The sequence below is a fragment of the Agelaius phoeniceus genome, chromosome 7, assembly GCF_051311805.1.
Source record: "Agelaius phoeniceus isolate bAgePho1 chromosome 7, bAgePho1.hap1, whole genome shotgun sequence".
NCBI lineage: Eukaryota > Metazoa > Chordata > Aves > Passeriformes > Icteridae > Agelaius > Agelaius phoeniceus.
This window is the reverse complement of record NC_135271.1, coordinates 167,501-176,142: the sequence shown is the minus strand read 5'-3', so window position 1 is coordinate 176,142 and position 8,642 is coordinate 167,501. Positions and strand designations below refer to the sequence as shown.

The window sequence follows — 8,642 nt, the reverse complement described above, 5'->3', positions numbered from 1 at the left end:
CCAGCGGCGCCGTCGTCCGCCGGCCGTCCCCTGGCTCGACCGCCCGCCCGCTTGTGGGGGGCGAGCGCTCGGTGGGCCCTCCAGCGGCGGAGGCCCTCAAGCACAGGCGACCCCGTGCCGAGTGGTGGCAGCGCCGCTCAACGGGCGTCCCTCCCTGCGGGGACGGTCAGCCAGAATGCACCCGCCGTCACCCAGCGGCAGTCCTGTCCCAGGCCCCGCTTGTCACGTCCTCCATCGCCCTTCCCAGCCGCGTGTGGGCCGCAGGAAGGCGTGTGGGGCGGCCATGGGGGCGCTTCTCCCCGCCCGGTGTCCACATGCAAATGAGGAGAGCGGGCGTTGCCCCCTGCTTCAGCGCCGTGCTGCCTTCTGCCAGGCGCGTGCCCAAGGCAAGGGGCCCCGGTGGTGCGACGCAGCAGTGGCGGTCCTGGGAGTGTGGCCCCAGTGGTGGCGACGGGGTCTGCCGTCCAGCAGGCCTTGGGCACTGGCGATGCTGGCTTGGCTCTCGGTGGCGCCCGCCTCCAGGGCCGGCGGCAGAGTGCGTCAGCCGGGCGCTCACCCGCCTGGCAGGGGAGGGGTCCCGCAGGAGGCGTGCCGGCAGGGGCTGGTCATCATCGTGTGCCGTCTCGAGCCAGGGGAAGGCCGTGCAGTGAGGAAAGAGAAAAGCCGGCTGCGCAGTGTCTCAGCAGCACTCCGTGAGGCCCGCGGTGTCAGGGGCCAAGGGAGAGCCGCCGTGTGTGGGGGCCGACGGCCACGCGTCCCCAGCCGTGTGCCATGTGTGTTGTGCGTGCCGTCCCGTGAAAGCGAGAAGCGGGCGGGCTGCCGTGCCCTCCCGCATTCCAGTGCGCGCCGCGTGGCCCTCCGCACAGAGGCCGGGCCGAGCCCGGGTGCCTGGTCTGCCTCTGAAGGACGGCGTGTGTGAGGTCGGCGCCTCCCCTCGCAGGGGGAGGCGGTCAGGAGCGTGGGCTCCCCCACCTCTTGGCTGGCCTTCGGAGCGTGGGTTGCTCCAGTTGGTTTTTATTCCCCCTTCTGTTTTTGTGTGCTCGTACGGTCAAAGGCAGGCGCGCGCCCCCGCGTCCTCGGCGCCAGAGTAACAAAAAAAGGGGCAGCTTGGCGTGAGCGGTGCCCGAAAGGCAGACAACTCTTAGCGGTGGGTCACTCGGCTTGTGCGTCGATGAAGGACGCAGCTAGCTGTGAGAATTAATGTGAATTGCAGGACACATTGACCATCGACCATTTGAAGGCATGTGCAGCCCCGGGTTCCTCCTGGGGCTATGCCTGTCTGAGCATCGCTTGACGATCAATCGCTGTCCGGGGGCCACTCCGGCGGCACGGCTGGGGTCGCCTCTAAGGCCCGTCGCCCGCAGCGGGCGGCGGCGGTGGTGGTGGCGGCGGCGGCAGCAGCAGCGGTGTTCCGCCAGTGGCAGGAGGGAAGGCGGTCAGGGGTTCCGCGAGGGAAGCATTTCCCTAGGCGGCCTCGATCCCTTAACTGCGGCCCGGCGGGCGTTGTCGTCATCATAGTCATCGTCGTCGCAGTCGTCGTCGTCGTTGCCGCACAGGGCCTTTGTCCGCCCTAAATGCAAACTCGGGGAGCTCTCCATAGCTCCCCGCTCCCGGAGCGAGCCGCTGGGGTGCAGCTCGTCCTCGCCGGGACCGTGCCGTGGATGCGGTGGCGTGGCAGCCTAGGGAGAGTGAGAGACGGTGTCGAAAGGTGCTGCTGAGGGCCAAGAGAGGAAGAGAGAGGAGGAGAGAAGGGGAGGCGAGGCACAGCCTCGCCCCCAGCGTCCCCCCGCACAGGCGGCTGTCTGCGGGTGGGAATCGCGGCGGTACCGTGCCATGCTTCCAAGCGTGCGCGCGAGGCGAGAGCACCGGGGATGGTTGTTCTGACCCTGTCCTCCCTTCGCCTGCTGCCTCCTCTTCTGTCGCGGTCTCGGGGTGCACCGAGGGGTGCTGTCGTTCCTCTCTCTCCCCCGCTGAGGCCGTCGCGCACGCCACTGCCCGGCCGGTCCTCCTGCGCGGGGCCGTCTCTGCCGCGCCTCTTTTTGGTTCTCGTCTCCGGGATGGGGCTCTCCGTCTCCTTGTCACTCGCTTGTGCACACATGCGCTCTCTCTCTCTTGCTCCCTCCAGGAGCGCGAAGAGGAGGGGGGGCGGGCGGCGTAGCAGGCGGGGGAGACACGGCAGCCATCGTCGTGCGTGCCCCTGCGCGCGGCGCAGCCGAGCTTTGGCCTTGCAAACTCAGATCAGACGTGGCAACCCGCTGAATTTAAGCATATTAGTCAGCGGAGGAAAAGAAACTAGAGGATTCCCTCAGTAACGGCGAGCGAAGAGGGAAGAGCCCAGCGCTGAATCCCCACCCCACGGTGTGGCGTGGGATATGTGGCATACAGAACCCCCCCTCCCCAGCGGCGCTCTCGGGGGACCCAAGTCCTTGTGATCGAGGCCCCAGCCCGCGGACGGTGTGAGGCCGGTAGCAGCCCCCCGGCGCGCCGGGCCCGGGGCTTCTCGGAGTCGGGTTGCTTGGGAATGCAGCCCAAAGCGGGTGGTAAATTCCATCTAAGGCTAAATACCGGCACGAGACCGATAGCCAACAAGTACCGTAAGGGAAAGTTGAAAAGAACTTTGAAGAGAGAGTTCAAGAGGGCATGAAACTCTTAAGAGGTAAACAGGTGCGGCCCGCGCAGTCCGCCTGGAGGATTCAACCCGGCGAGTTGCGGTCGGCCGGCGCGTGTTCTGCGGATCGTGGCCTCCGCCTCCCCTCCTTCCCCCGGGTGAACCCCGTGCCTGGGGCGAGCCGGGGGGGGCAGGCCGGCACGAGGACCCCCCCTCGGCCGGCGGCCGGCCCTGGCCGGGCACATTTCCTCCGCGGCGGTGTGCCGCAACCAGCTCCAGGTCGTCTGGAAGGCTTCTGGCGGGCAGGTTGCCCGGCGCCGCGCGAGCGGCTGCGGGTGTTACAGCCCCCGGGCAGCAGGTCTTGCTGAATCCCGGGGCCGAGGGAGAGGACCGGCGCTGCGCCCTCCTCCCCCCCCGTTGGCGGCGCCGTGGTGGGGGACGTCGCTTTTCCCCCGCCCTCCCCCTCCCGGGGGTGGGGGGGTGGGGGCGGCATCCCCGCAGCGCGGCGTTTCACGCAGGGCTGCAGGGGCTGAGCCCGCTGGCCACCGGCGCCACAGTCAACCGGGGCAGACTGTCCTCAGTGCGCCCCAACGGCATGGCGCCTCTGGGCCGGGCTTGACGGGGTCCGCGACGATGTCGGCTACCCACCCAACCCGTCTTGAAACACAGACCAAGGAGTCTAGCACGTGTGCAAGTCAGGGGCCATCATCGAAAGCCCGTGGCGCAATGAAGGTGAGGGACGGTGCGCGCCGGCTGAGGTGGGATCCCAGGGCGCGTCACGCCAGGCAGCCCCAGGCGCACCACCGGCCCGTCTCGCCCACCTCCCCCTTGTGGAGCCAGGGAGGTGGAGCGTGAGCGTCCTTTCTAGGACCCAAAAGATGGTGAACTATGCCTGGGCAGGGCAAAGCCAGAGGAAAACTCTGGTGGAGGTCCGTAGTGGTCCTGACATGCAAATCGGTCGTCCGACCCGGGTCTAGGGGCGAAAGACTAATTGAACCATCTAGTAGCTGCTTCCCTCCGAAGTTTCCCTCAGGATAGCTGGCACTCGGCAATGAGCAGTTTTGCCCGGTAAAGCGAATCATTAGAGGTCTTGGGGCCGAAACGATCTCAACCTATTCTCAAACTTTCAATGGGTAAGAGGGCCGGCTCGCTAGTGTGGAGCTGCGCCGTGGAATGCGAGTGCTCAGTGGGCCACTTTTGGTAAGCAGAACTGGCGCTGCGGGATGAACCGAATGCCGGGTTAAGGTGCCCGATGCCCACGCTCATCAGAGCCCAGAAAAGGTGTTGGTTGATCTAGACAGCAGGACGGTGGCCATGGAAGTCAGAATCCGCTAAGGAGTGTGTAACAACTCACCTGCCGAATCAACTAGCCCTGAAAATGGATGGCACTGTAGCGTCGGGCCCATACCCAGCCATCGCCGGCAGTGCGATGCCCGTGGGGGCTAGGCCGCGACGAGTAGGAGGGCCGCTGTGGTGCGCCTCAAAGCCTGGGGCATGGGCCCGGGTGGAGCCGCCGCAGGTGCAGATCTTGGTGGTAGAAACAAATATTCAAACGAGAGCTTTGAAGGCCAAGGTGGAGCAGGGTTCCATGTGAACAGCAGTTGAACATGGGTCAGTCGGTCCTAAGCGATAGGCGAGCGCCGTTCCGAAAGGGCGGGCAATGGCCTCCATTGCCCTCAGCAAAGGGAGTCGGGTTCAGATCCCCGAATTCGGAGTGGCGGAGATGGGCGCCGCGAGGCGCCCAGTGCTGTGACACAACCGATCCCGGAGAAGCCGGCAGGAGCCCTGGGGAGAGTTCTTTTTTCTTTGTGAAGGGCTGGGCGCCCTGGAAAGGGTTTGCCCCGAGAGAGGGGCCCACGCCTTGAAAAGCGTCGCGGTTCTGGCAGCGTCCCGTGAGCTCTCGCTGGCCCGTGAAAATCCGAGGGAGAGGGTGTAAGTCTCGTGCCAGGCTGTACCCATATCTGCAGCAGGTCTCCAAGGTGAACAGCCTCTGGCATGTCGGAACAATGTAGGTAAGGGAAGTCGACAAGCTGGATCCGTAACTTCGGGATAAGGATTGGCTCTAAGGGCTGGGTCGGTTGGGCTGGGGCGTGAAGCGGGGCTGGGTGCATGCCACGGCTGGACAAGGCACCGCGCGCGGGTGAGTGCGCTCCGCCTGGCCTGCCCAGGCGCCGGGGCACGTGCGGGCGCGCGTGGCGTTTACTCTGGATGTGGGCTGGGCCCTTCCCGTGGATCACCCCAGCTGCGGCGGGCGCTGCCCGCCCCCCTTCGCCTACCCTCCGCCTTGCTGCGGCCAGCACCCCAGGTGGCGGCCGCCGCCGTCGTCATTGCGCGCCGCCGCCCCGTCGGTTCCCGCCAGCGGGGTTCCCGCGGTGTGCGGCCGGTGTGCACGCGGCCACGGCCGGCGTCAGCCAAGCGGTTCATGTGGGGGAGGGTCCCCGGAGGGGGTCCCCAGGGTAGCGCCCTGCCGTAGCCGGTGCCTAGCAGCCGGCTTAGAACTGGTGCGGACCAGGGGAATCCGACTGTTTAATTAAAACAAAGCATCGCAGAGGCCCGAGGCAGGTGTTGACGCGATGTGATTTCTGCCCAATGCTCTGAATGTCAAAGTGAAGAAATTCAATGAAGCGTGGGTAAACAGTGGGAGTAACTATGACTCTCTTTCTACCTGAAACCTGGCCCCCTGGTTGGACAGGGGCGACGGGTTCGGAGGTGGGCTGACCACCCATTCCATTCCCGATGTTGAATCCGGTCATGACTCGGCTATTCCAAATCCAAATCAGTTTCTCGGAGGAGGAAACTGGGGGCAGCTGTTACACCTTACTAGGGTATCGGTGGGCACTCAGACCTCCTGAGATGATTTTGTAACATCTACAACCACCAAATTGACAGAAAATGAATTGGACTTGCTGGTGAATTTTTCTTTAGAACTGTATAGGTCAGATCTGCAGGAGCATGTACAGGGGGTGGTTAATGTTTCTGTTAATGGGGGGGTGTTGAACGGGTTTCCTGAGGTGTTTGAACAGCCTACACCACAACTGAGTGAGGGGGATGACTTAAATCCTAGTCCCCCTAAGGACGATGATCAGAATGTACTTGGGAAGGGAGGCAGTGGGAAGGGGGAAGAGGGTACACCAGAGGCATTGCCTCCAGTGCCTGAGGTCTGCAGTGAACAAGCACCGGATGACATGGTGAAGGTGACTGTTCCTGACAAAAATCCACCATGTCCTTGCTGTGGTACCCAGGTCAACTCGATGTTGGCCCTAATTGAACACCTTAAGGGGTCTCACGGGAGGAAGAGGGTGTGCTTTCGGTGTGCCTAGTGTGGGAGGGAGGATTTTAACCATCACAGTACTGTTTGTCATTTTGCAAAGTGCAAGGGTCTGAAGGATGCGGGACCTCCAGTGGGAGAGTGGATATGTGAGGTATGCAGTAGAGATTTTATGACTAAAATTGGCCTAGGACAACACAAAAGATTGGTACATCCACTGGTTAGAAACCAGGAGAGGATCGATGCTTCCCAACCGAAAGAAACATCAAACCGAGGAGCCCACAAAAGATGCTGGACAAAGGAGGAGGAAGATCTACTTGTCAAGCTGGAGGTACAGTTCGAAAGTCACAAAAACATTAATAAGCTCATATCGGAACACTTAACAAGCAAAACAGCTAAGCAGATTGGTGATAAAAGAAGAATGCTGCTCAGGAAGACTGGAGTGGGTGGGGGAGCAGCTGGGAACTTGAAATCAGAACCTGGGTCAAGTCATCAATCCCAGGCAGGAACTGTGAACAATGGACTTGGGGGGAACCACCAGCCGGGAGGACCAGCTGCTGGGAAGGGAACAATAGGGACATCTGGACACCACTTTGATAGGGATAACGGTCTCCGGGAAACCGTTGGCCAGCAGAGGGCAGGGCGACTGCAGGCTCGTTATCAGAAAAGGATCAAAGAACGTTTATCAGATGGGACAATTAACAACTTCCCCAGAGCATTTGAACAGTTATTAGAAGGCCAAAAGGTGCGACCACTGCTCAATCAGACAACGCAGGACTGCTTTGGTTGCCTGGAATCAGTGAGCCAAATAAGAACAGCACTCCGGGGGGGAAAAGCAAAAGGAAACTCGGGAGGAGCAGCCAAGAAAACAGTTTCAGAAGTGGATGAAGGACAGAGCGATCAAAAGAGGTAACTACCTCCACTTTCAGCGTTTATTCCATCTAGATGGGGAAATTAGCGAAGATCATTTTGGACGACATCGAATGTCTGTCCTGTGATGTATCACCCAGTGAAATTTATTCGGTATTCAAGGCCAGATGGGAAACACCTGGACAGTTTGGTGTGAGACTTGAGAGTCTTTGGAGACTTTGAAATTAAAGGGAAGCCCCCCCATAAGGCCTTCAGGGACTTAATTACAGCCAAAGAAATTGAAAAGAACGTGCGGGAAATGAGCAAGGGCTCAGCACCAGGTCCAGATAGGATTGCCCTTGGGGACATCAGGAAGATGGATCCCGGGTATGCCCGGACTGCTGAGCTCTTCAACCTGTGGCTAACATCTGGTGACATCCCAGACATGGTGAGGGGGTGCAGGACTGTTTTGATCCCCAAATCGACAAAACTGGAGCACCTGAAGGACATCAACAACTGGAGACCCATCACAATTGGTTCCATCTTGCTGAGGCTGTTCTCCAGGATCGTGACGGCGAGGATGACTAAGGCGTGCCCCCTCAACCCAAGGCAGAGAGGTTTCATCAGTGAGGCGGGATGTTCTGAGAACCTGAAGCTCCTGCAAACTATAATTCAGACTGCCAAAAATGAACATAGACCACTGGGTGTTATATTCGTGGACATTGCTAAGGCTTTTGACCCCGTGAGCCACCAGCACATCTTACACGTTTTACAGCAACGGAGAGTGGATCCCCACGTCGTCGGACTGGTGGACAATATGTACAAGGACATCAGTACGTATGTCACCGTCAAGAAGAACACGCACACGGACAAAATCCAGATCCGGGTTGGAGTGAAGCAGGGTGATCCGCTGTCACCCCTTCTATTCAACCTGGCAATGGACCCCCTGTTGTGCAAGCTGGAAGAGAGTGGCAAAGGATTCCATCGTGGAGAGCGTACGATAACTGCCATGGCATTTGCTGACGATCTGGTCTTGTTGAGCGACTCCTGGGAGAACATGAACATCAACATCAAGATACTAGAGACCTTTTGCGTTCTCACAGGTCTCAAAACGCAGGGACAAAAGTGCCACGGCTTCTACATCAAGCCCACAAAAGACTCCTACACCGTCAACAACTGCGCTGCATGGACCATCAACGGCACACCCCTGAACATGATTAACCCTGGGGAATCGGAGAAATACCTCGGCCTGCAGATCGACCCCTGGACTGGGTTTGCAAAAACCGACCTTTCCGCAAAACTAGACGTCTGGCTCGAACGCATTGACCGAGCCCCACTTAAACCTCTGCAAAAACTTGACATCCTCAAAACATACACCATTCCTCGACTGACCTACCTGGCTGACCACTCAGAGATGAAAACAGGGGCCCTTGAAGCCCTTGACCTGAAGATCCGAACAGCGGTTAAGGACTGGATGCACCTGCCTCCGTGCACGGGTGATGCCATCTTGTACTCGAGCACGAGGGACGGCGGTTTGGGCGTCATCAAATTGGCGGGACTGATTCCCAGTGTGCAGGCCTGGAGACTGCAGCACATTGCACAGTCTCCGGACGAGACGATGAAGACCTTCCTGGAGAAAGCTGAGATGGAGAAGATGTATGAGAAACTATGGATTCAAGCTGGAGGGAAGAGAGCGGCGATGCCGTCAATTTGGGATGCACTACCGGCGTCTGTACCACCCGCGACTGCAGAAACTTTCGGAGTCAGAAGCACCGAACCCTAAAAGTAAGTTCCCCAAACCATGTGATTGGAGAAGAAAGGAGTTTAAAAAGTGGACAAAATTGGAATCCCAAGGCCGTGAAGTAAAAAATTTTAAGGGGGACACAATTAGTAATAATTGGCTTCAATATTATAGAC

At 59.9% G+C, this 8,642-nt stretch overlaps 1 non-coding gene and 1 pseudogene across 1 annotated transcript; both read left to right on the top strand.

Moving 5' to 3' along the window:
* Positions 1 to 1,136: 1,136 nt before the first annotated feature.
* Positions 1,137 to 1,289, top strand: LOC129132381 (5.8S ribosomal RNA). The gene has a single exon (XR_008535791.2). It is a non-coding gene; the product is annotated as a 5.8S ribosomal RNA (ribosomal RNA).
* A 939-nt stretch (positions 1,290 to 2,228) lies between these two features.
* LOC129133414 (28S ribosomal RNA) overlaps positions 2,229 to 8,642 on the top strand; it is an 8,339-nt pseudogene continuing 1,925 nt past the window's right edge.